The sequence below is a fragment of the Papio anubis genome, chromosome 4 (genome assembly GCF_008728515.1).
Source record: "Papio anubis isolate 15944 chromosome 4, Panubis1.0, whole genome shotgun sequence".
NCBI lineage: Eukaryota > Metazoa > Chordata > Mammalia > Primates > Cercopithecidae > Papio > Papio anubis.
In genome coordinates, this window is record NC_044979.1 from 129004152 (window position 1) to 129031041 (window position 26890).

General features: G+C 44.1%; 1 protein-coding gene across 2 annotated transcripts in view; it reads right to left on the bottom strand.

The window, feature by feature from the left end:
* Positions 1 to 23425, bottom strand: part of RABGEF1 (RAB guanine nucleotide exchange factor 1) — a 78297-nt gene extending 54872 nt beyond the window's left edge. For both annotated transcript variants that reach the window (XM_031665444.1, XM_031665443.1), the window contains exon 1: positions 23278 to 23425. The gene's annotated coding sequence lies outside the window, so the exon portion shown is untranslated. The remainder of the gene's footprint in view (positions 1 to 23277) is intronic.
* Between the last annotated feature and the right edge of the window lie 3465 nt (positions 23426 to 26890).

The window sequence follows — 26890 nt, forward strand, 5'->3', positions numbered from 1 at the left end:
GTATTAGACAGAAACAATAACAATAGCTCTGAGTCTAAGAAGACTGATTTGGTATGGACCATGCAATCACAGACATTAGTCGTATGTGCACTCGAACCCCAGCTCTGCCACGTACTGGAAATGTGATTTTAGGCAAACTGTAATTATTCTGAAACTCCCTTTCCGATGTCCCTCTCCAACCTCCCTGCTCCTATCATTCTCCACCTTTTCACCAAACTAAGCCTCACAGGACCTGTGTACCCATGACCTTCACTCTCTGGTGCTACACCTGTGATTAAGTCACCTTACACTGCAAAAAGACTTTGCAGATATAATTAAGTTGACTAATCATGGAAATAAGGAGATTATCCTGGATTATCTAGATGGGCCCAATGAAAGCACACGAACCCTAAAATGCAGAAGAGAACAAGGACCCAGAATGGCCAAAACAATCCTGAAAAAGAATGTAAGAAAACTTACATTTCCTGATTTCAAATCTTACTACAAAGCCATGGGAATTACTACAGTGTGGTACTGGCACAAGGACAGTCATAGAAATCAACAGAATAAATTGAGATTTCAGAAATAAACCCACACGTCTTCTGTCAACTGATTTTCCACAAAAGTACCAAGACTATTCAATGGAGGAAAAAAGAGTCTTTTCACCAAATTGTGCTGGGAAAACTGGATAGCCACATGCAAAAGAACGATGTTAGATGTTAGATGCTTATTTCATACCACATACAAAAATTAACTCAGAATCAATCAAAGACTTAAATGTAAAAGCTAAAACTAAAGCTCTCAGAAGAAAATACAGAGGTAAAATTTTCATGATATTGGATTTGACAAAGGATGTTTAGATATGGCACCAAAAGCAGGAGCAACAAAAGACAGATAAATTGTACTCCAACAAAATTTTAATGTTTGTGCTTCAGAGGACCTTATGAAATGAAAATAGAACCTACAGAATGAGAGAAAACATTTGCAAGTCATTTATGTAATAAAGAACTTCCATCCAGAATATATAAAAAATTCTTATAACTCAATAATAAAAAGTAAGTAACAATTTTTTCAACGGGTAAAAGATCTGAATGGACATTTCTCCAGAAAGACAGTCAGTCATGAGTATGTGAAAAGATGTTCCACATCATCTGTCATCAAGGAAATGCAAAACGAAACCAAAATGAGATGCCACTTCACATCCAGTAGGATGACTAGAACCAAAAAGTCAGAAATAACAAGTGTTGCCAAGGATGTGGGGAAACTGGAACCCTCATACACTGTTTGTAGGAATGTGAAATGGTAAAGCCATTGTGGAGAAGCCCTGCAGTTTCTCAAATGATTAAACAGTATTACCATAGAAACCAGCAATTTCACTCCTAGACTAAGAGAAACAAAAACATATGTTCACAGAGAAACTTGTACATGAACGTTTGTATCAGCATCATCCATAATAATCCAAGAGCAGAAACAACCCAAATGTACATCAAGTGATGAATTAATAAACAAAATGTGGTATATCCATAAAATGGAGTATTATTTGGTCATAAAAAGGAATGAAGTACTGATATATGCTACAACATGGTGAACCCTGAAAACATGCTAAGTGAGAGATGCCAGTTATAAAACACCACACATTATACGATTCCATTCATCCGAACATCCATACCAGGGAAATCTAGAGAGACAGAAAATAGACTGGTGGTCACTTAGCACTGAGAGGGAACAGGATGCAAATAAAGGGGATAGAGAAAGGGCATGGGTTTCTTTGTGAGATGATGAAAATATTCTAAATTTGGCTGTGGTAATGGTTGTAATTGTGCACTTGAAAAGGGAGAATTGTATGGTATGTGAATTATACCTCAATAAAGCTGTCTTTTTCAAAAACAGAAGAGACAAAATGTGCAGTTAGGGAGAGTCAAATCACTATTGATGGTTTTGAAGCTGGAGGAGACTAAAAGCCAAGAAATTTGAGTGGCTTCTAGAGGCCGAGAATGACTTCTGGCTGACAGCCAGCAAAGAAATGAGGACCTCACACCTTCACCACATGAAAATGAATTCTGCCAACACGAGTGTGTGTGGAAGGAGACTCTCCCTATCACCTCCAAATAAAAACCCAGGATGACCGATGCTTAATTCTGACCTCCTGAGGTCCTCAGCAGAATACCCAGTGGAGCCTGCTTGAACCTCTAATCTACAGAACTTTGAGATAATAAATGAGTACTGTGGACACGGGCAATGACTCACGCCTCTATTCCCAGCACTTAGGAAGGCTGAAGTAGGACAACTGGTTGAGAATGGGAATTTGAGGCTGCAGCGAGCTATGACGGCACCACTGAACTCCAGCATGGGCAACAGAGACCTTCTCTTTTAAAAAAATAAAAACAAAAAATAAATGAGTGTTTCAAACTGCTATCCTTTCCACTTCCCCCTTTGTTGGGAGAGCCTTTGCAAGCGCTGTTCCAATGTCAGGAATGCTGTGGCCCTTGCTGTCCAGGAGGTGATTTCTTTCTCATCGTTTAGGTCTAAGCTTTCACATCAGACTATGAGAAGCCTTCCCTAGCCTCTGTGAAATACTACCCACCCAACCTACCCCACCCTCACCTCTGTCGTGGACCCAATGCCATTTCTCCACATTCTATTTCTTATTATTCTTGGGGCAGGCGGAGGGGCGCAAGGTGGGTTAGAGGCGGGTCTTACCACGTAGCCCAGGCTTGAACAGATGTGACCTACCATGCCCAGCCTTCATGTCCTATTTCTTTTTCTTTTCTTATTTTTGGTTTCTTTTCCTTGAGACTGGGTGTCACCTTGTCACCTAGGCTAGAGTGCAGTGGTGCAATCATGACTCACTACACTCGACCTCCCCAGGCTCAAGCGATCCTCTTGCCTCAACCTCTTGAGTAGCTGGGACCACAGGCATGTGGCACCACACCTGGCTAAGTTTTGTATTTCTTGTAGAGACAGAGTTTTGTCATATTGACCAGGCTGATCTCGAATTCCTGGCCTCAAGTGATCCACCCAACTTGGCCTCCCAAAGTGCTGGGATTATGGGCGTGAGCCACTGCACCCAGCCTCCATGTCCTATTTCTAATAAGTATTTTTTATTTACTTCTTTACCTGTTGATCTGTCTCCCTCACTGCCAGAATGCAATTTGCTGAGGACAGAGACCTTATTTTCCTTCTCCACTGTCACACTTCTATTGACTCAAATAGTACCAGTGTGATGTTATATATTGGTTTTCGTCCACGGTCCCTGGCTGGTAACTACCATAGCCCTCCTCCTAGGTTTTGTTTTGTTTTGAGACAGGATCTCGCTCTGTTGCCCAAGCTGGAGTACAGTGGTGAAGTCTCAGCTCACTGCAACCTCCGCCACCTCCCAGGTTCAAGCGATTCTCCTGCCTCAGCCTCCTGAGTAACTGGTACTACAGGTGCCTGCCACCATGCCCATGGTGTATTTTAGGTAGAGACGGGGTTTCACCATGTTGGCCAGGCTGGTCTCAAACTCCTGACATCAAGTGATCTGCCCACCTCAGATTCCCAAAGTGCTGGGATTACAGGCATGAGCCACCATGGCCAGCCCCAGGCTTTTGTGTTATAAGGCTGGGTGTGTTAGGCCTCATGGGCAGCCTCTCTGACTTTTCTCTACCCTCCTTTTACCTGCCCCAAGGCAGGACTCTACTCTGGATTGGTCTTAAACCCTCCCCAGAGAGGGTCCAGCTCTATACTCTGAGGGACGAATGCTGATGTCAGGAAGCCTCCACAAAAACCCAAGAGAACTGGGCCCAGGAAGCTTTCAGGTAGCTGAACACAGTGGAGGTTCCTGGAGGGCTTACACCCAGGGAGGGCATGGAAGTTCTGCACCTTCCCCTAGTCCTCACCCCCAGCATCTCCTTCACCTGGATCCTTTGCAATATCCGTTGCAATAAACCGGTAAACATAAGCATCTCCCTGAGTTCTGTAAACCACTTCAGCAAATTAATCGAACCTAAAAAGGGAGCCATGGGAACCCGAACTTGGAGCTGGTCAGTTAGAAGTTCTGGAGGCCCGGAGTTGCAACTGATGGGGGTTAGGAGGGGCAGTCATGGGGACTGAGTCCTCACCCTGTGCAATCTGACACTATCTCCTGGTAGATAGTGCAGGAAGTGAACACTATCTCCTGGTAGATAGTGAAGGAAGACACCCAGTCGGCGTGGTGTGTAGGGGAAGAATCCGCACATATATGGTCATGGAAGTCTTCTGTGTTGATGAATGCTTGGCGTGAGCAGAGGAAAAACACAGTTTGAGGAGGTTTTTCCCTGCACAACTGGGCATATCATAGGTTCTCAAATCTTTGTTGAAAGAACAATAACTGAATGAATAAGGTTATTGTAGAGACCATAGAATAACATGGCTATAAAGCAATGATACATATTAAATGCTTAATAAATACAAAAATCCCTTCCCCGGGGCCAGGTGCAATGGTTCATGCCTATAACCCCAGCACTTTAGGAGGCGAAGGTGGGAGGATGGCTTGAGGTCAAGCATTCAAGACCAGCCTGGGCAACACAGCAGACCCTGTCTCTCTATTAATTAAAAATGTTCAAAAATCTCTTCCCCTCATGAGTGATTAGCCATTATGTTAAAATTATACATGCTGGCTGGACATGGTGGCTCACATCTGTAATCCCAGCACTTGGGGAGGCTGAGGCAGGCAGATCACACGGTCAAGAGTTTGAGACCAGGCTGGCCAACAGAGTGAAACTCCGTCCTATTAAAAATACAAAAGTTAGCTGGGCGTGGTGGCATGCGCCTGTAGTCCCAGTTACTCAGGAGGCTGAGGCAGGAGAATCACTTGAACCTAGGAGGCAGAGGTTGTGATGAGCTGAGGTCGTGCCACTGCACTCCAGTCTGGGCAACAGAGTGAGACTCTGTCTTAAAAAAAAAAAAAAAAATTATACATGCTAATCAACTTTACAAGGGATTAACACATGTAAACCATCAACACATGTAAAAACCTGGAGGCTCAAGGGCAACATGTTGAGTTTTTGAAAAACTCCATCTTAAAAGTTCACACACTCTAGGATTCATACAACCTTTCCAAATGACAAAACTACAGATATGGAGAACAAATTAGTGCTTTTTCCAGGTTAAGAGTGGTGAAAGCAAGGGAGAGGAGGGGAAGGAAAATGGTATGAACAGTTAACCCAGCAAGCCTGACTTGCTCAAATGATGCACATTCTCAGACGGGCCTGCAGGTGAGACTGGCCCTTGGTCAGCTCCTAGAAACTGAGGTCTTTTACTAGCCCTATGCCCTAAGTGATAAGGGTGTTTTGTATGGTTATGGTACTGAACCACACTGTTCCAGCTTGTCTAGATATTTTGTGCAAACTGTATGATTTATGGTAAACACCTGCTTTCCTTCTGGAGTCAGTCGCAAAGCCTATGTGATATGTGATATAAAGTCTATGTGATATAAAGTCGCATATGCCTATGTGATATGGTTTGGATCTGTGTCCCCACTCAAATGTCACGTTGAATTGTAATCCCCAGTGTTGGAAGTGGGGCCCGTGAAAGGTGATCTGATCATGGGGCAGTTACTCATGAATGGTTTCGCACCATCCCCTGTGGTTCTGTGCTTGTGAGATCTGGTTGTTTAAAAGTGTGTAGCACCTTCTCTCTTGCTCCTGCTCCCACCAGGGGAGACACTTTGCTCCCTCTTTGCTTTCCACTGTGATTGGAAGCTTCCTGAGGCCTCCCTAGAAGCAGAAGTTGCAATGCTTCCCGTACAGCCTGTAGAACTGTGAGCTAATCAAACCTCCTTTCTTTATAAATGACTCAGTGTCAGGTATTTCTTCATAGCAATGTGAGAATGAACGAACGAATACACTATGTGACCAGCCTCCAGTAAAAGTCCTGGATTCTGAGGCGTACCTGAGCTTTCACAATAAAAAACACTTCACACGTGTTGCTAGAGTTTACGGCTGGGGAAGCAAGCACATCCTGGGCAACTCTGCTGGGAGAAGACTCTTCGAATCTTAACAGTGCTGGTGTCCTGTAGAATCTGCTCAATGCACAACTACCCTTTATTAATCCTGCTTTGTATCCCCTCACTGCAACAAACCATAGCAAGGAATAAGTATGACCTGTGAGAGCCCCAAGCGAATTACGAAACCTGGGGGCAGCCCTGGGGACTGCTGACACACGATGTGACTAAAAAGGCAGGAGGGAAGTCTTTGGGGTAATGGAATAGTTCTGTATCTTGACTATGGCGGTGGCTACAGGAATCTACGTATGAGATAAAATGTGCATGACACTATACACCTACGTTGCACAAATATGAATTTCCTGGTTTTGACATCGTATTACAGTTATGTAAGATTAAGCAAACTAGAAGAGTACACAGGACCTGTCTGTACTATCTTCACAGCTTCGTATGGATTTGAAGTCATTAATTGTTCCAAATTTTAAAGTTTTGTTAAAATTCACACATGAATGTTTTTTAATAAAAATAACTATCACAGGACCAATGTGTATCAGTTAAACATACCACTCATTCTGCTGCTTCTAAGTATAAAAAGAGAGCAAGGGTACCACCAAAAGAGAGTGCCATCATTTGAAAGGCTATGTAGTGGTGGTGACAGTGTCTGTTATGGTAGAAGGCAGGAGAGTTGGCACACCCAGACTGGACGTCAGAGTTACAGACGGCATATCCTGTAAACACAGGAAGAAACATGGAGGATCAACTGCGTGAAACTCAACTCTTCCTCTCCTGGGTAGACAGACCTGTCCCTAGACAGGTAACCACCACCAGCACTGCTTCCAGAGGGAGCTCTGAGGGGCCACACGCAGCTCCTGTGGGAGCACTGCATTCCAATAAAGAGGAGCTTAATTGAGCAACCTGGACATAAAGAATGCACAATTCAATTGGTCTGGTCCCACTGATGTCAGACAAGACAGAGTAAAAATGATCTCTGCTGCTAGGACAGTTAGGATTCTACAACTCGTGCCCCAGGGCTAGGATTTATTCTGGGTCCAGGTACCCTAAAAAGGACAGAGAGGTACAAAGCTTACTTACAAAGCTCCCAGAACTATTAGTACTCTTTCTTAAGGCTCTGGATGCAAGCCAGTTTCGTCTCAGAAAAGCAAAACAAAAACACTTTGCAGATGTGAGTAGTTTCCCGCTATCCTTCTTGAGGGTCCGCTTCCTATTCCTGGGTTCAATGTCATGCCCTCAGAAGTCACTCCTCTCCTCCAGGCAACTCATCTGGGACTTACAGGAAACATCCAATCAATTCTACCAAAACAATAAGCTATCCTTTGACCTCAGTTAAGAAATAAAAGTTATGGGTGATTGTTTTCCCTTAACTTTTTTTCCAGTTAGAAAAGAATACTCACTATTTACAAAACCTGATATATATAGACAAGCAGAAAAAAATGTTTTAGTCATCATCCAGAGACAGTTACTGTATATGGTACATATTCCTATAGTGTTTCCTCTGCATTCATTCAAATATTTATATACTGATTGATTACTGTACGACAGGCACTTGGGATACAAATGTTAAGTAAAAATAAACCGTTTCAGTCATTGTGGAACTTACTGTGTAATATGAGAGTATGACTATATATTTGGAAGGCCTAAAGGAAGAAAATAAAACACTATTAATGCTGAGAAATTAACTTTAAAATGGCTAACTTTCAAAAAGAATTCATATTTATGTGAAATAAGCTAAACAGGTACATGAAATCTGTGGAACTCTTATAACAGACAATAACAAGTTAGAAAGTATAAAAAAGATCTCAGTCATAATAGCATCAATATGTAAAGACTTGTAGAAAACATTTTAATGAGAAAATATAATCCACATAAAAATACAGAAATATACTTAACACAATGTGCGAAAATAAATGTTATAACCATGTCAAACATTCCGAAATGTGTAAGTTTACTACAAATGGCCATAAAAATCCCACAAGACTTTTTGGAACTCAACAAAATGATTCTGTCAGCAAAAATAAACAGACTCAATTATTTTTTGATTTTCTAAATTAATTTTCTGAATTTATTTGCAAACTAGTTAGAAGACTGTGAACTCACAGACCTGTCAAACAAACCATTACAGTATACACTGACTCAAAAATGAATCTAATATATAAGGTAATTTAATGTTAGAAGAAGGAGGGGAAGGAGAAATTTTCAATAAATAGTGTTGCAATAACTGGTCAGCAATCTGATACCCCGTACATTAATTACAGGTATCTTTAAAAAGTTAAAGTTTTTAGAGACAAACAGAAAATGGAAAGAACTGAAATTAAGTATTCATGAAAGTCCTAAAGAGGTGAGGATCTAAGGTTACAAACTGCAGGAAAGTCAAAAAGGAAACAAAACTTAAAACACATAAACTGAAACGTCTGGCTAGTTTTTAATAGGCTATCTGTAGCCAAAACATAAAAGCAAATAAGAGACTAGAAAAAAAATCTGAAGTAAACAGGACAATGAAGTATTTTATTACATTCAGAAATAGTACTAACAAAATTTATAAATCTGTGAAAGACAAGCAGGAAAAGGTTATGAGCAGACCATGACCTTGAACAGACCACAAAATGTGAACAGTGTGCTAGAAACAGAAACGGAATGCCAAAGGTATGTGCCTTTAAAATTCTGACATATACCAAACTGGTCTGACAAAATATACTATTTACACTCCCACCTACAGTGTATGAGAGAATCTGGTCTCCCATAACCTCATAAGCATAGCATTACTGAACTTCAATTTTTTGTCACTCTGACAGGCAAACAAAAAAAATCATTTAACGTGCATTTCCCTAAGGTTAGCCACCTTTACAGATATTTATTAGCACTTGCATATTTTCTTTAACTGATTTTGCTCATTTTTCATATCATTACTATTTTCTTTCGATTTACAGATACTCTTCTTATATATCTTTCAGTCCTCACCTTCATGGTATGAAGACACCATCATTCTAATAAAAGGCTTATTAGTATTTCCAATCTGTAATCCAAGGTTCACCAACTTTCATATGATTAAATATGCTTCCAAAATGAATGTGAATGTCAATGTCAGAGTTTTAATGTTAAATATAACAAAACAATATTTGTCCAAACGTTAGCCTGGACAAATAATTCCAAATGATAATCAACTCCCTGGAACATAATGTAGAGCTGATTGCTGCTGGAAAGAGCAGAGCAAGCAGGGCAGCATTCTTAAGGAATGAGTTCCAGACAACAGTCTTCTATTGTACTAGATCAAGCCCTCCTTGGTTAAGCAAAATTGTAACTCTAATCTGAGCATGCCATTCTCTGGACTAACAGCTCAAAATTACATACAAGATAATCTGGCTACTGTAGCCTACTTTGTACCATTTCTCTATGCTCTCACCCAGGGAAGCAGCACAAATGGTCCATTTATTCACTAAGTTACTGACCAAAAATTATTTCTCCTAACTCCACCTAAAGTAACAGCAACCTGCAATACATGAGGTGGTCTCTGTTAAAGGCATTTCTTTTCTTTATGTTTTTTTTCTTCTTTTCTTTTATTTGACATACGGTCTTGCTGTATAACCCAGGCTAGAGTGCAGCGGCATGATCACAGCTCACTGTAGCCATGACTGCCTGGGCTCAAGTGATCCTCTCCACTTTAGCTTCCCAAGTAGCTGGGACTACAGGTGTGCACCACCGTCCCTGGCTAAATTTTTTTTTTTGGGGGGACGGAGTCTCACTGTCGCCCAGGCTAGAGTGCAGTGACGCAATCTCCACCTGCTGGGTTCACACCATTCTCCTGTCTCAGCCTCCAGAGTAGCTGGGACTACACGCACCTGCCACCATGCCCAGTTAATTTTTTGTATTTTTAGTAGACACAGTTACCGTGTTAGCCAGGATGGGATCGATATCCTGACCTCGTGATCCACCCGCCTTGGCCTCCCAAAGTGCTGGGATTATAGGTGTGAGCCACTGCACCCGGGCAACAGAGACAGGATCTCACTATATTTCCCAGGCTGGTCTCGAATTTCTGGCCTCAAGCAATCCTCCCATCTTGGCCACCCAAAGTGCTGCTATTACAGGCATGAGCCAATGCACTCAGCTCAGAATTTTTTTCTCAAAGGCATATCATAGTTTTAGTTTTGCTGCAGTCATTTCATCCGTAATCACTTGCTGTGGCTGGGTAAAGTGATATACACACACGCGCGCACACTGGTTTAGAGAAATACAAAACGCAATGCCTAGACCTGAAATGCATTTATTCAGATTTGTTAGATACGCGCAATCAAATATTCATGCTATGCTCTAAGCTTCTAAGAAGTCTCTTGTATCTAAAGTATAAGACACATATGTCAATGACATCTAACTGAGCTGGACAGGCCAATGTACTGGAAAAGAGCTACCACATGTTGCCACAGGGCCTCGCCCTATTGGCCAGGCTGCTCTCCAACTCTTGGGCTCATGTGATCTGCCCACTGTGGCCTTCCAAAGTGCTGGGATTACAGGTGTGAGCCCCCACGCCCGAGCTAAATTCTCAACAGAAATAATAGAAGCCAGAAGATAATCTGACAATGCTGAAAGATTCTAAAGTATGAATGGCTTAAAAAAAAAAAAAAAAAAAAAGGCTGAAAGATAAAACCTGCCCACCTAGCATCCATTGCTCAGCGACTATTTCCTTTAAAAACTGATGGCAAAGGCCTGGCACAGTGGCTCACACCTGTAATCCCAGCACTTTGGGAGGCTGAGGTGGGCAAATCATGAGGTCAGGAGATTGAGACTGTCCTGGCTAACATAGTGAAACCCTGTCTCTACTAAAAATACAAAAAATTAGCCAGGGGTGTTGGTGGGCGCCTGTAGTCCCAGCTACGCAGGAGGCTGAGGCAGGAGAATCGCTTGAACCCAGGAGGCAGATGTTGCAGTGAGCCAAGATTGCACCACTGCACTCCAGTCTGGGCAACAGAGCAATACTCCGTCTCAAAAAAAAAAAAAAAAAAAAAAAAGATGGCAAAAAACAGACATTTTCAGAGGAGGAAAAAAAAAATTGTTATGCAAAGACATCCACTGGAAGAAATACCAGGGAGAGCTCTTCAAACTGAAAGGAAAATTACCCCACCCCAACTAGAACACAGAGATGCAGAAGGAGCCTGGCCCAAAATACAACTTTTCTATCCACTGGGTAACCCCAAAATTTGTGTGAATCACTTTATTACAGTGGTGTGGAACCAAACCCGTAATATCTCTAAAGTATGCCTGTTATATTTTACAGTAGCCCTGGGGAAAAAAATATACCATCCAATAAGAATTGTTATAAACTCTACAAATAATTAGAAGAAATGAGTTTTCCACAAATTTACATCAAACTCTGGGTTCACAGCATCACTTGTTCTTTACAAATAGGGCAGTCATACACCCCAGTTAGCAAGCAACAGTCCTGGCCTAAAAGCACCCGCTTTGATTCTCAAAAGTGACCTCCTGTGGATAGTAAGTTACATGGTCATCCTATTTATGAACTCACTTAGAATACCCTTGTGTCTGTTCACCTTCAAATCCTACCTTGTTCAAGGATCAAGGGACATCTGACTCCATCTTCCCCACTGACAGGATAATTCTCTCTCCAGTTCCTGTAGCTTTTTATAAATACAGCCATTATAATACTCATGTCCTATTACAATTACTTGCTTACATGTCCACCCCATGCTCTTAGCCACTTAGCAGAGTGCCAGGGACTGAGCAGGTGCTCAACAGATGTTTTCTAAGCTTCTCAAACGATTCACCAGAAGACTGGCAAAGCACATGCAGAGACAGTGTTCTCTCACTTTTGTCCCTTACACACTCTCCAGGGCTCAGTAAAGGTGGGAGTAAAAAATTAAACAGCAGGCCGGGCACGGTGGCTCACACCTGTAATCCCAGCACTTTCAGAGGTCGAGGCGGGCAGATCACGAGGTCAGGAGATCGAGACCATCCTGGCTAACACGGTGAAATGCCGTCTCTGCTAAAAAACATACAAAAAATTAGCTGGGCGTGGTGGCAGGCGCCTGTAGTCCCAGCTACTCAGAAGGCTGAGGCAGGAGAATGGCGTGAACCCAGAAGGCGGAGCTTGCAGTGAGCTGAGATTGTGCCACTACACTCCAGCCTGGGCGACAAAGCGACACTCCATCTCCAAAAAAAAAAAAAAAAAAAAAATTAAACAGCAAACAACTAACCTGACAAGCAGTGGTTCTCAGACTTCAACGCACATTAAAATCACTTGGAAGACTAGTTAAAACACAGAGTACTGGGTCCTACCCCAGAGTTTCTGATTCAGCTGGCTTGGGATAGGGCCTGAGAATTTGAATTTAACAAGTTTCCAGGTGATACTGCTAGGAACTACCTTTGAGATAAAGAAAACACCACAATTACAAAAATGTCCATTTATTCTCATGACTTCATTCCCAGTGGGAGACTCCCTTTTCTGAATATGAGGAACCATGAGAGAGCTTTTGGAAGAGACAAAAATCAAGACTTTTTTTTTTTTTTTGAGACGGAGTTTCACTCTTGTTCCCCAGGCTGGAGTGCAGTGGTGTGATCTCGGCTCACTGCACCCTCTACCTTCGAGTTTCAAGTGATTCTCCTGCCTCAGCCTCCCAGTAGCTGGGATTACAGGTGCCCACCACCACACCCAGCTAATTTTTGTATTTTTAGTAGAGACAGGGTTTCACTATGTTAGCCAGGCTGGGCTCGAACTCCTGACCTTGTTGTGACCCGTCCACCTCGGACTCCCAAAGTACTGGGATTACAGGCGTGAGCCACCACGCCCAGCCAAGACTTTTTAAAATTGGGACAGAGTCTCCCTGTCACCCAGGCTGGAATGCAGTGGCACAATCATGGCTCACTGCAGCCTCGAATGCCTGGGCTCAAGCAATCTTGAGCCTCAGCCTCCTGAGTAGCTGGTACCATTAGTTCAAGCCACCACACCTGGCTAGTTTTTTTTTTTATTTTTGTTTATATAGATGAGGTCTTTGTTGCCCAGGCTGGTCTTGAACTCCTGGGCTCAGGTGAGCCTCCCACCTTGGCCTCCCAAAGTGCTGGGATTACAGATGTAAGTCAATGCGCCCAGCCTAAGATTATGACTTCTGGGGCTCAAGAGCCCAGTGAAATAGGAGTCAAAGGTCTGGGGAGGAGGCTGGTTTTCCCCTGAAGATATAATCCAAATTCCACAGCCACACAGGGAAGGTTTCAAAACAAAACTGAAAGCCTCTGAAAATCAAGAGTGAAATTTTCAGCAATCTCACTGTTCTCAAAAGACAAGTATGACAGTATAAAACCACTGTTGGGGAGGGACTCCTATAAACTCACCAGACTATCAACTGAAAGGCTTAGGTGGGTACCTGCTAGGAATAAGGGCAAATCAGAGTGAAATGCAGCCTTATCCAACCTGCAACACAATCTCAACCCTCAGCTCAGTCTCTAGCAGTATTAGGTGATCAGCCCCACTCTACCTGCCTAGCAAAAGGAACAGTGATTTCTTCTCTGAAAAACAGCATCATCCAGACCCTTACTGTATTCACAATGCCTCACATTCAGAAAACTAAAAACCAACAGAAAAAGCAGATAATAGAAATAGATGCTCAGATGATTTATACTTGATTTTACCAGAAAGACTTATTTAATGGTATGTTTTTAAAAACAGAAAAAAAGAGGGAAGGCCGGGCGCGGTGGCTCACACCTGTAATTCCAACACTTTGGGAGGCTGAGGCGGGTGGATCACCTGAGGTCAGGAGTTTGAGACCAGCCTGGTCAACATGGTGAAATCCCGTCTCTACTAAAAAATACAAAATTTAGCCAGGTGTGGTGGCACACGTCTGTAATTTCAGCTACTCAGGAGGCTGAGGCAGAAGAACTGCTTGAACCTGGGAGGTAGAGGCTGCAGTGAACCAAGATCACACCACTGCACTCCCGCTTAAGCAACAATGTGAGAGACTCCGTCTCAAAAAATAAGAAAAAGAAAAGAGGGAAAACTTATAAAAAGATTAAGAATTTCAACTGCAAACTGGAATTTGTTAAGTGTCAAACTGAAATTCTAGATCTGAAAAGTATAATTTCTAAAATTAAGAATTCAAACCGTATATTTAACAGCAGAACAAACACAGAAGAAAAGTATTTTCTAGTACTCAGATTCTTCTCCAAACACACGTAAAGCATTTGCTGAAGAATGAAACTGAAATCTTTGCATTTCACTGACCTAAATGGCAGAATCACTATCATAATCACTATTGCTTATGTTTGGGGCTGAACTGGTTGGACCTGTAGTCCAACTGGCCGACCAGTTTTTCTGTCAGAATCTAAGAACCTTAACCTTAAAATAATCTCAACTTATTTCTCAAGCACCATTATATGTGTGTATATTTAAATGTACCAATGTATTTATAGCACTAGAAAAATATGTATCTTTTAATGCACTGAGTTACTAGATGGAAGTATTGAAAAGGCAAAAATTCCTCTTTAAGGAAATAGCTTACATCCTATAAGTGCTCTTACAGGTAATGAAAAAACTGTGTCTGCAATTTGTTCCCTAATATGTCACAAGCCAAAAATAGGCTCTTGGGAGAAAGCAGTGTCTACTCAATATAGCTGATATTTAAAGAACTTAAATACTGAATTTCAGTACTATCTCTGTCATAAAACACTGTATTTCCTGGGGCAAGTAACACCTTAACAATGTTTTATAAAAGCATCAGCAGTTAGCATATGGGTATGAAAGCACTTTGCCATTGAATTTCTCATACATGGTATTAAAAAGTGTCCATTCATGACTATACAACATTTATTTATTTTTATTTATTTTTTATTTTTTGAGACAGAATCTCGCTGTCGCCCAGGCCGGAGTGCAGCGGCGTGATCTCTGCTCACTGCAAACTCCGCCTCCCGGGTTCACGCCATTCTCCTGCCTCAGCCTCCCGAGTAGCTGGGACTACAGGTGCCCTCCACCACGCCCGGCTAATTTTTTGTATTTTTAGTAGAGATGGGGTTTCACCGTGTTAGCCAAGATGGTGTCGATCTCCTGACCTCACGATCCACCCACCTCGGCCTCCCAAAGTGCTGGGATTACAGGCATGAGCCACCGCGCCCGGCCGACTATACAACATTTAAAACCCTAGACAAACAAAATCCACATGCACTCATTACAAATAAAATCTACACTCTCACTAGACAAAATCTACATTCTCAATACAACCCCAACTGCAATGGCCAATAAATTTACACAAATAAAAGTATAATCCAACTTGCTAAACAGGACCCAAGCATATTATCTCGTGAGACACCAGTTATGATAAGTTTTAGACATTCTATTTCGTTAGTCTACGGTTTTGTTTGTTTGTTTGTTTTTAGAGATAGAGTCTTGCTTTGTTGCTGAGGCTAGAGTGTAGTGGCTATTTACAGATACAATTATAGTGCACTGCAGCCTCTAACACCTGACCTCCAGCAATCCTCCTGCCTCAGCCTCCCAAGTAGCCGGGACTACAGGTGAACAACACCGCACCAGGTGTTTTTTGTTTTTACACTTTGTATTTGCTTTCTTACAATATTCTATTCAAAGCTTTGGTCACCAGCCCAACTCCTTTTTGAGGAACACATTTAGAAAACAATGTCAAAAGCTTTACAGATATACAATTAAGGAAAGATAGCATTACATAACTATATTTAGGCAAAGGCAGTTTCACCCAGTTTACTGAGTAGGAGTGAATAAGGATGGTCTCTCTCCATTAGCACAATGCCTGGCTCCTGTTAGCATTTGATAAATCTGAACTATTATTACTTGAAAGTGCAACTCTTCAGCTGGAGCAAAATACAGACAACACAACTTACTGGATATTTCATCTAAGATGAGTGGATCTGCTCCCATTTTAAAAATAAATCATATGCCTGGGCTTTCAAGCCAATGCTCTCTGTGCTGGCGCTCGCATCGCAAAACCTACTTCCAGAAATGAATCTTCAGTCTGTTTGGTATTCCCTCAGCCCATCTCTGTATGGAGGTGAAATGGCTTTCATTCAAATATGTGCCCCTGTCGGACACACACTGGGTCATGCCACCACTGAGGCTTTGGTGGAGGAAGTCATGGTGAGCCTCAAGGCCTGATATCACCTACCACGAGCCTCAGGGAACCTAGCTGGCATGGCAGCAGCGGTCTTGCTCCTATGACATAAAACAGTTTTTGGAGTGTGCCCAGAACCAAGGTGACAGGAAACTCTGTGAGGGTTTCAATAAGGTGCTGAAACAGTGCAGACTTGCAAACAGATTGGTCTAATCAGAAAGTCTGAATTGGAGAAATGGAAAATCAGCTCTCATAACCACGTTATTTAGCGCACAAATACAATTGATAGTGAAGGTATAAAGTATAATCATCAGGTAAACCTCTCCTCTCTCATAGCTTCCCTGCTTCAGGACTGCAATGGAAAAGGGTGTTCTTACTGTGCAGAATTTCATTAAGATAGCTGGGTAGATGTTTGTGTGGCACCCTTAAACTAGCTGTTATGATTTTATTCTTTGTTGAGTTAATCAGAATAAAGTGATTTTCTTCCAAAAAACAAACAAATATGTGCCCGTGTCAGACTGTTCCATTGTGATACCCCCATGATAAAGCATGCCTGTTAAAACATATGGCTCCATGATTCACCAACAACAGAAAACAGATGCACTCAAGGAACTTGTCAGGAAGCACAAACTCAAACCCCACTGCTGATAAATTCATTACAAAAGATCCACTGAGAAAGTATGGAAGGTAGCTGAAGAATGTGCAATTTACCTACTTATCTAGATAATCTAAAACAGATCCTTAAATCAGTCTAGAGATCTAAGTACTCGGATCACATTATTTTGCAAGCAAGAGAAATGTTTTTATGGAATGTTTTGATATTGTATCACCGTCTTACACAAAAAGCCAATAAGGAGTTTTACTAACACATAAAGTAAAACTCGACAACTAGGCCTTTGAAACGCATGCTGTAAAGAGTCTTTGGGAATCCAAACCAGAAATGATCTCTTTTGTCTTATGGTCACTGACCCATGTAACTGATTATATTTCTCTCTGAACTGGCTACTCAAAAGCAAAGCCAAATGTGTGGCCTTCTAACATGTAAGACTTCAGTCCAAGTGCTCTGTGTACACAGTTCATTCCTGTTTCCATCTTAATTTCCCCTCAGTCCTGAATTCCTCACCCACTTATCTCTGTATGTTACCAACAGCATGTCGCATGTATCTTTGTAAGTCATTACAAATCCTTTCTGGAACAAGATGTGGAACAAGTAAATGATATATTCCACTGAAAAAAATTATAGCACAATAAGAAAACATTTTCTTTGATTAATAAACATTTTCTATGTTCAATTTCTAAAGGCATTTTCTTTTATGTGCTCCAAAGTACCTTCTAAAGGAAAAATGAAAGCGCTTAAAATTAGAAAATTCTAACAGAGGAACTACAAAAATAAAACACTTTCATTATGTATTTTTAACTGCAAAGCACACAGAAAATTATAAATATACCCCTATGTGAAAATCCCCCAAAAGTGATTTTTAATTTTAGAATACAGACCAAATCACCATAAATTCAATTACAGTTGTGTATTTATTTTGAATGGGAACTGAATAGACTAGCTTCAAATGTGGTTCAGAAGGTCTTTGTACAATTCCTCCTGAGTTGTTCTGTGCCTAGCATAGAGGATGCTGCCAAATCATTCCTTAGTGTCAAACAGCAGAGAATTTAGAGCCCTCAAAATTATTGCTACATTCCTGCTTCAGAGATTTCAGCAATCTCCTCACTGTTACCAGGGGAAAATAAAAAGCTTAATACTCTCTCAGTGTGTAATATTTTACGCATTCATGAACACATACTTACTCTAACTTCTGACTTTTAACCACATTTAATTAATTGATCATAATCATGGTTTTTGGTCATCTTAGTGTCCATTGCCAAGAGAGCTATGCTACCAGAAACAAAATGTTCCACTAGGGCCAGGCTCGGTGGCTCACACCTGTAATCCCAGCACTTTGGGAGGCCAAGACAGGTGGATTACCCGAGGTCAGAAATTCGAGACCAGCCCGGCCAACATGGTGAAACCCCGTCTCTAGCTCGGCATGGTGGCACGTGCCTGTTAACACCAGCTACTTGGGAAGCTGAGGCCAGAGAATCACTTGAACCCAGGAGGCAGAGGATGTAAGCCAAGATCGCACCATTGCACTCCAGCCTGGGCAAAAAGAGTGAAACTCAGTCTCACCACACCCCCTCACCAAAAAAAAATTAGCTGGGCATGGTGGCGGGAGCCCAAGATGGTCGGTTGGCTGAGGCACAAGAATCACTTGAACTGGGGAGGCGGAAGTTGCAGTAAGTAGAGATCGCGCCACCACTCCAGCCTGGGTGACAGAGCAAGACTCCGTCTCAAAAAAAGAAAAAAAAAGGTCTACTATAAATTACACTTTGTATCCCACTGACAGTAACTTCACTGAAAACAGGAATTTCACAGGAAACTTGAAAACAGCATCATAAAAGTATAATGTTTTCCTAAAGCATTTTAGGACCTTTATCCAAACATCAAACAGATAAGCATAAGTTAAATAGTATTAAGTGGGATAACTGTAATTTCACGTTTACATATTGCAACAATAGTCCAGATTATTTAAACTCACTTCAGCCATGTGAAGTAACACACGATGTTTCTACAGTGCTTTATAATAGAAGTGTGCATTTAATAAGACTTTCAAGATGTTTGGTCTGTACTATGAAACTTCTTTTTATAGAGACAGGGTATCACTCTGCCAACACAGGCTGTAGTGCAGTGTGGCTTGATCACAGCTCACTGCAGCCTGGAACTCCTAGGCTCAAGCAATCCTCCCACTTCGGCCTCCCATAGCACTGGTATCATAGGCATGAGACACTGCACCAGCCTGAAACTCTTGGTTTTAGTGTGATCACTTTTGTTTGTTTGTTTGTTTTGTTTTTGAGACAGAGTTTCACTCTGTTGACCAGGATGGAGTGCAGTAGTACGATCTTGGCTCATTGCAACCACCGCCTCCCGGGATCAAGAAATTCTTGTGCCAAAGATTCCTGAATAGCTGAGATCACAGGTGCACACCACCATGCCTAAGTTTTTTGTATTTTAGTAGAGACAGAGTTTCACCATCTTGATCCAGGCTGGTCTCAGACTCCTAGCCTTAAGTGATCTGCCCACCTCAGCCTCTCAAAGTGTTGGGATTACAGGTATGAGTCACTGCACCCGGCCTACGGTGTGATACCTTTACTGATGGGCTAAGAAGCCACTCACTTGGTACCATTTCTATCTCAGTCACAGGTGTTAGGTTTACACAGGTATTTCCTACATTTGAGGGATATCTCTGCTAGAGATGTTTGCTCTGCAGCCAATAAAACCACAAGTGCCAGAAATTAAACTCACAGTCAAGATAGAAATTCTATGTCTCTAGCCAAAGACTCACATAAGTAAACAGAATCTTAGTTCTATATGTAGACATCACAATGAGTAAGTACTGATAACATTTTTTTCATTGAAAATCAGCAACAAAATTCAAAGAAATCAATGAATTATTCTTATAAAATCAGTTAAGTACTCATTAAACACTTGTGTGCCCAACTGGTGTTGAGAATGTAGAGATAAATGAATGCAGAATTCCTGTTTACAAATTAGCTGGGTCAGACATCCTTACAGAAAGAAACAACTAGAAAATGAGTATACATTCACTTCAAGCATCTTTTTTTTTTTTTGTAGAGATGCAGTCTTGCTATTTTGCCCTGGCTGGTCTCCAACTCCTAGCCTCAAGCGATCCTCCCACTTTGGCCTCCCAAAGTGCTGGGATTACAGGCGTGAGCCACCATGCCTGGCATCACTTCAAACATCTAATAAGCAGAGAAAATTAAAATACAAGACAGCAGTAATAAGCTGGGCGTGGTGGCACATGCCTATAGTCAGTCCCAGCTACTCAGAAGGCTGAGGCAGGCAAATTGCTTGAACCCAGGAGGCAGAGGTTGCAGTGGCCAAGACTACGCCACTGCACTCTAGCCTGGTCACAGAGCAAGACTGTCTCAAAAAAAAAAAAAAAAAAAAAAAAAAAAAAAAAAAGCAAATAATCAAGCACTACACTGAAAACATTTATCCTTATCAGCTACATAGCAGCCTGTGTGTAAGAGCTACATAAAATTCCACGTTAGGGCCGGGTGCAGTGGCTCATGTTTGTAACCCCAACACTTTGGGAGGCTGAGGCTAGAGAATCACTTCAGGCCAGGGGTTGGGGACCATCCTGGGAAACATATAGGGATTCCATCTCTACAAAAAAATTTAGGCCAAGTGTGATGACTCACAGTTGTAATCCCAGCACTTTGGAATACCGAGGAGAGCGGATCACGAGGTCAGGAGATTGAGACCATCCTGGCTGACACAGTGAAACCACATCTCCACTAAAAATACAAAAAATTAGCTGGGCATGGTGGCGGGCACCTGTAGTCCCAGCTATTCAGGAGGCTGAGGCAGGAGAATGGCGTGAACCCGGGAGGCGGAGTTTGCAGTGAGCCAAGTTCACACCACTGCACAACAGCCTGGGCGACAGAGCAAGACTCTATATCAAAAAAAAAAAAAAAAAAAAAAGGAAAAAAAAAATTTAGCTAGGCAAGCTAAATTAGTAGGTGGCAGGCCTGTGGTACCAGCTACTTGGGAGGCTGAAACAAGAGGATCGCTTAAGCCTGGGTGGTGGAGGCTGCAGTGAGCTGTGTTCCTGCCACTGCATTCCAGCCTGAGTGACAGAGAGAGACGGACACATTTCTTTTCCTTTTTTTTTTTTTTGAGATGAAGTCTCACACTGTTGCTGGAGTACACTGGTGCAATCTCAGCTCACCAAAACATTCGCCTCCTGGGTTCAAGCAATTCTCCTGCCTCAGCCTCCTGAGTAGCTAGGATTACAGGCAGGTGCCATCACACCCAGCTAATTTTAGTGTTTTTAGTAGAGACGGGGTTTCACCATGTTGCTCAGGCTGGTCTCGAACTCCTGACCTCGTGATCCGCCTGCCTCGGCCTCCCAAAGTGCAGGGATTACAGGCATGAGCCACAGAGCCCGGCCAGAGAAACCCATTTTAACCACACAAGGACCCAGCTAAAAACCCTTCCCTGGTTCTGTTACCATCAGATAAATCCTAAGCTCCTGTATCTCTGTCCTGCACTTTTTCTCTTTAATAACCACCCTCCAGGCTCTGTAGCTGATGCCTGTAATTTCAGCACTTTGGGACACTTGAAGCAGGAGGATTACTTGAGTCCAGGAGTTTGAGACCAGCCTGGGCAACACAGCAAGACCCCATCTTTAAAAAATATTTAAAAATCAGCTGGGTGTGACAGTACCCATCTGCAGTCTCAGCTACTCGGAAGGCTGAGGTGGGAAGATCACTTGAGCCCAGGCAGTTGAGACTTCAGTGACTCATGATCGTGTCACTGTACTCCAGCCTGGGTGACAAAGTGAGACCCTGTCTCTAAATAAATAAGCAACTCCTTATAGTTACTGGTCTCCTCTCCTTTGGTTCGCCCATCTCCCTCACTCCACCCTGTTAGTCTAAATGTTACTCATTCTTCAGGACACCTGCAGAAAGTATTCCCTGATCCCTTCCAGGCTCCACACCCAACAGCATGGCCTAAATGCCCGGCTCCTTCCTCGGTGCTCCATCTTAGCTCACACTGCTTACCACACTGTTTTCAAAGTATCTTGACTGTCCCTTCCCCTCAAATGGCTAACTTCTAGACAGCAGAAACATGACTGCTTAGAAGGTCATTAAAAATTCAAATCCTGAACATTTCTTAATCCTGCGGATATGAATCAGTAACTCCTAAAAGCAAAATGTTATTTATCATTAAATATTAATAATATAATCACATTTTCTTGCATCTCTGGCAAGTATCTTGGTACAACAATTTTAAGGAACAGACTTTTTTTTTTTTCTGAGATGGAGTCTGGCTCTGTCGCCTAGGCTGGAGTGCAGTGGTGTGATCTCAGCTCACTACAACCTCCGCCTCCCGGGTTCATGCCATTCTCCTGCCTCAGCCTCCCGAGCAGCTGGGACTACAGGTGCCCGCCACCACGCCCGGCTAATTTTTTTTTTTTTTTGTATTTTTAGTAGAGACGGGGTTTTACCGTGTGAGGCAGGATAGTCTCGATCTCCTGACCTCATGATCCGCCCGCCTCGGCCTTTCAAAGTGCTGGGATTACAGAAGTGACCCACCGCGCCCGGCCAGAACAGACTCTTTAACAGCAGTTAAAGAGTCTGGCTCACGCCTATAATCCCAGTACTCTGGGAGGCCGAGGCGGGAGGATCGCTTAAAACCAGGAGTTTGCCACCAGCCTGGGCAACACTGTGAGATCCTACCTCGAAAAAAATAATAAAGAAAAACAAAGCAGTTTTAGGTTTAGAGGGGGGAAAGTAGCTCTCCAAGCCAAAAACCAACTCCCAAGGTGCTCCTGTGAACTCGTCCTGGGAAAATTTCCTATCTAATCTCAAAGGCAAAACGAGCCCACGGGCGCCCACGACACATTTCCCAACCACAAGGATTGGTCACCCGCGCTGAGACACCGCCAGCTGCCTATGACCTAGCCTCCAAAGCGGCAGAGTACCTCCCTCTCTCTCCCTAAACTTCCGTGATGGGCATCCCTCGGCTCTCCTCCCAGACGGTTCGGAAGTAGGGACTTCTGCTCCTAACCCCAGCCCCGCAGCCTCGCCCTCAGCCACGGGGTGGAAGTCAACACCACAGGCTTCAAATCCCCTCCCAATTCCGGGACGCTTCTGTCCCCCCAGGGTGACGCGGGATCAAGTACCAGCGCCCCTGCCGCAGCCGGGGGCTGTGGTCTGGGTCCGAGTGTCCCATACCGGCGCGTTCCGGGGAGGTCGTGGGAGGGGCCCCGCGCGACCACAAACGTTGCTTCGGAGCTAGCGGCCTGGACGGAAGGTGGGAGCCAGGCCGAGGGGAGCCGCCGGAGAGGGAGGTGGCCAGGAAATGCTCCGCGTCAGGCCGTCGGGGCTCGGCCGGCGCTGGAGATTCCGGCAACGAGCGCCTGGGACGTAGAGGCCGCGCACTGTGAGGATTAAGGGAGCCGAGGGCGGCCTGGAACGGGGAAGGCGGCAGTGACGGGGGACGGAATGTGGGACTAAGGACAGCGGGAGGCACCGACGCGCAACTGCCCCGGCCCCGCGGACGGCACGGACCGATCGCCCCACCGCCCCCAGCCCGAGACGCCCCGCCGCCCCGCCCCCGTAGGTGAGAGTTGGGCAGCTTTTAGCTCCAGTCCGTCCGCTCCGTACCTCGCCCGCGTCTCCGCCGGCGTCCAAACCGCAGCTCTCCCGCTTCGCTCGGGTAAGTCGGGGCTCCCAGGTTCCCTCCCGCCTCACACCCACCCTCCTGCTCGCCCCGCCCCCGGCACCGCCAGCGAGCGCACGTCACGCACGGCGCGTAAACGTCACTTCCGGGGCCTTTGGTTCTTGACGGGAGGAAGTGCGAGTGGATCCAAAGCGTCGAGCGAAGTGGGGTAACGCCCTGACGCCGAAGAGCAAATGGAAGAGGGCGGCCTCCGGGCTAAAGCTGGGGCGCTGGGGAGCCCTGGAGAAACCGGCGTTTCCTAATCTGTGGCTCAGTCCCTGCTTCCGGCTTCCGACGCGCAGCAGCCGGAGGGCGACGCTGCGGCCGCGGTGGTAGCGCGAATGGCAGGTGGAGCGGAGCCACTGCGCCGAGGGACGCTTCAAAAACTGAGTTTCAGCCCTTCGCGGATCCTAGGATGTGACAGGTGTTCGAGTTAAAAGGTCTTAAGGCGATCGGTTGATTCAAAAGCAGCTGAATCTTTAGGAGGCCCAGGCAGGAGGATCGCTTGAGACCAGGGCCACAGAGCAAGATCCTCGTCTCTACAAAAGAAATTTTACAAATCAGCCGGGCATGATGGCGGGCACCTGTGGTCCCAACTACTGGGGAGGCTGAGGTGGGAGGATCGTTTGATAGCCCAGGAAGTTGAGGGTGCAGAGATGCCATCTCTGAACTCCAGGCCAGGTGACAGCAGAGCGAGATCCTGTCTCAAAAACAACATACTCGACACCCAGAAGTGAAATAAATTAGCCAGTGTCACAAAGTATTAATGGTTGAGTCACAAATCGAATCCTATTTACGTGATTCTTTACGTGATTCCCATGTAAGGAATGTTAAAACAGTAAATACTAATTGCTGTGCGTCCTGGATGCCATCAATGGCGTAACGTGCAGTCACAGCAAGAAAAAAAAGAAAATACTGTGCTGTGGCTGTGAGATAGACCTGGGTTGAAATCCCAGCTTTGCTAATTGTCGCTGTGGTGTTCTTGGACAGGTTGCCTAATTTTTCCGTCTGTTTTTTTTTTTTTTTTTTTTTTTGAGAGTCTCACTCTGAACTGCAGTTCAGTCGTGGGAGCTCAGCTCACTGCAACCTCCGCCTCCTGGGTTCAAGCGATTTTCTCACCTCAGACTCCTGAGTAGCTGGAATTACAGGCACCTGCCACCACGCCCAGTTCTTTTTTTTTTTTTTGTATTTTTAGTTGATACAGGGTTTCACCATGTTGGCCAGGCTGGTTTTGAATCCTGACCTCAAGTGATCTGCCCACCTTGGCCTCCCAAAGTGCTAGGATTACAGGCGTGAGCCACCGCGCCCTACTAATGTTTGTATTTTTACTAGAGACAGGGTTTCACCATATTGACCAGGCTAGTCTTCAACTCCTGACCACAAGTGATCCACCAGCCTTTGTCTCCAAAAGTGCTGGGATTACAGGCATGAGCCACTGCACCCGGCCCGAATTTCTAGTCATTATTCGTTATTGTTAAAGTGGGGATTAATTGATTCGTTTCTCAGATTCTTCCTAAGTGCCTAATGTGTGCTGTGCTGAGGGTACAACAGAGTATAAAACAAAAGTAAGGCCAGGTGCAGTGGCTCACGCCTGTAATCCTAGCACTTTGGGAAGCCGAGGCGGGCAGATCACCTGAGGTCGGGAGTTCAAGACTAGCCTGACCAACATGGAGAAACCCCATCTCTACTGAAAATACAAAATTAGCCAGGCGTGGTGGTACATACCTGCAATCCCAGCAACTTGGGAGGCTGAGGCAGGAGAACCACTTGAACCTGGGAAGTGGGGGTTGCAGTGAGCCGAGATTGCGCCATTGCACTCCAGCTTGGGCAACAAGAGTGAAACTACGTCTCAAAACAAAACCAAACAAACAAAACACAAAGTTCCTGTGCTGAGGAGGTGGAGGAGGTAATAAACAATAAATTTACAGTAGTACATTAGATGGTGGTAATTGCTATTACCAAAAGACAGAATAACATTTACTTTAAAGATCTTAACAGACTTTTGTGATTACAGAATCAGGCAACACACTGTTCTATAAACCATTCTGTAAAACAGAATGAGTGTTTTTTTTTTTTTTTTTTTTTTGAGACAGCATCTCACTCAGTCGCCCAGGCTGGAGCACAGTGGTGCAATCTCGGTGCACTCCAGCCTCCAATTCCCTGGCTCAAGTGATCCTCCTGCCTCCGCCTCCCCAGTACTGGGATGATAGGTGTGTGCCACCACACCCAGCTAGTTTTTGGTGTTTTTTTGTAGAGACAAGGTTTTGCCATGTCGCCCTGGCTGGTCTCGAACTCCTGGACTCAAGCAATCTGACCATCCCGGCCTCCCAAAGTGCTGGGATTACAGGCATGAGCCTAGGCCCCTGGGCCCAGAATGGGTGTTCAATGGGCTGAGCAGAAGAGGTTGGTTTTAAAGATAGAAAAGGCCTGAGGAAAGCAGTAACAAAAAGTGGATATCAATTCAAAGTTTCCTGTGAAGGTTAAGACAGAGAGGACTGGCCGGGCGCGGTGGCTCATGCCTGTAATCCCAGCACTTTGGGAGGCCACAGCAGGCTGATCACCTGAGGTCAGGAGTTTGAGACCAGCCTGGCCAACATAGTAAAACCACATCTCTACTAAAAATACAAAAATTAGCCAGGCATGGTGGCCTGTACCTATAGTCCCAGGTACTCTGGAGGCTGAGGTGGTAGGATTACATGAGCCTGGGAGGTTGAGGCTGCAGTGAGCAGTGATCTTGCCACTGCACTCCAGCCTGGGTGACAGAGCAAGACCCTGTCTCAAAAAGAAAAAAAAAAACTGCAACCAAGAAGCTTGCAGCTTCAAAATAGACAGGAGTGGCCTCGTGAGGTGACCTGAATAAAAGATGAGGGAGCCAGCTGTGGTGCTATGCAAATATCTGGGCAAGAATGTTCTAGACACCGAGCAGCAAGAGGGAAGACCCTCCTGACACCGCTAACCTGTTTAGCAGTAGCAGGGTGGAGCACAGTGGTAGGATCATGGCTCACTGCAGACTCCAAATCCTGGGCTCAACCAATCTCCCACCTAAGCCTCACAAGTATCTGTGACTACAGGCGAGTGCCACCACGCCTGGCTGCTATTTTGCTGTTGTTGAGATTGTGTTTTGCTCGTTTTAGTGTTAAATGACAGGAACAACACAGATTTTTTTGTTTTTTGTTTTTTGTTTTTTTTTTAAAAGACTTTCCTTGGCAAAATTAAAAGAGAACAACACTATATCAGTCTTTCATTTTTTTTTTTTTTTTATTGTTTTAAACTACTGAAGAAGTCTGGTAACCGTTGCTACACACGTTTCCTTCCCATGGCAAGGCTGAGCCCCAAAATCCAGATCTAAAGATACTCTCCAAGTTGTTTTAGACTACCCCCCGACATGGGATTACACTTATTCCTCTCCACACAGATGACAACTTCCTGGTCTCATATTGCGTAGGATAGCCAGGTGTGGTGGCGCATGCCTGTAGTCCCAGCTATTCAGGAGGCTGAGGTGAGAAGACTGCTTGAGCCAGGAGTTTAAGGATGCAGTGAGCTACGATGGCACTGGTG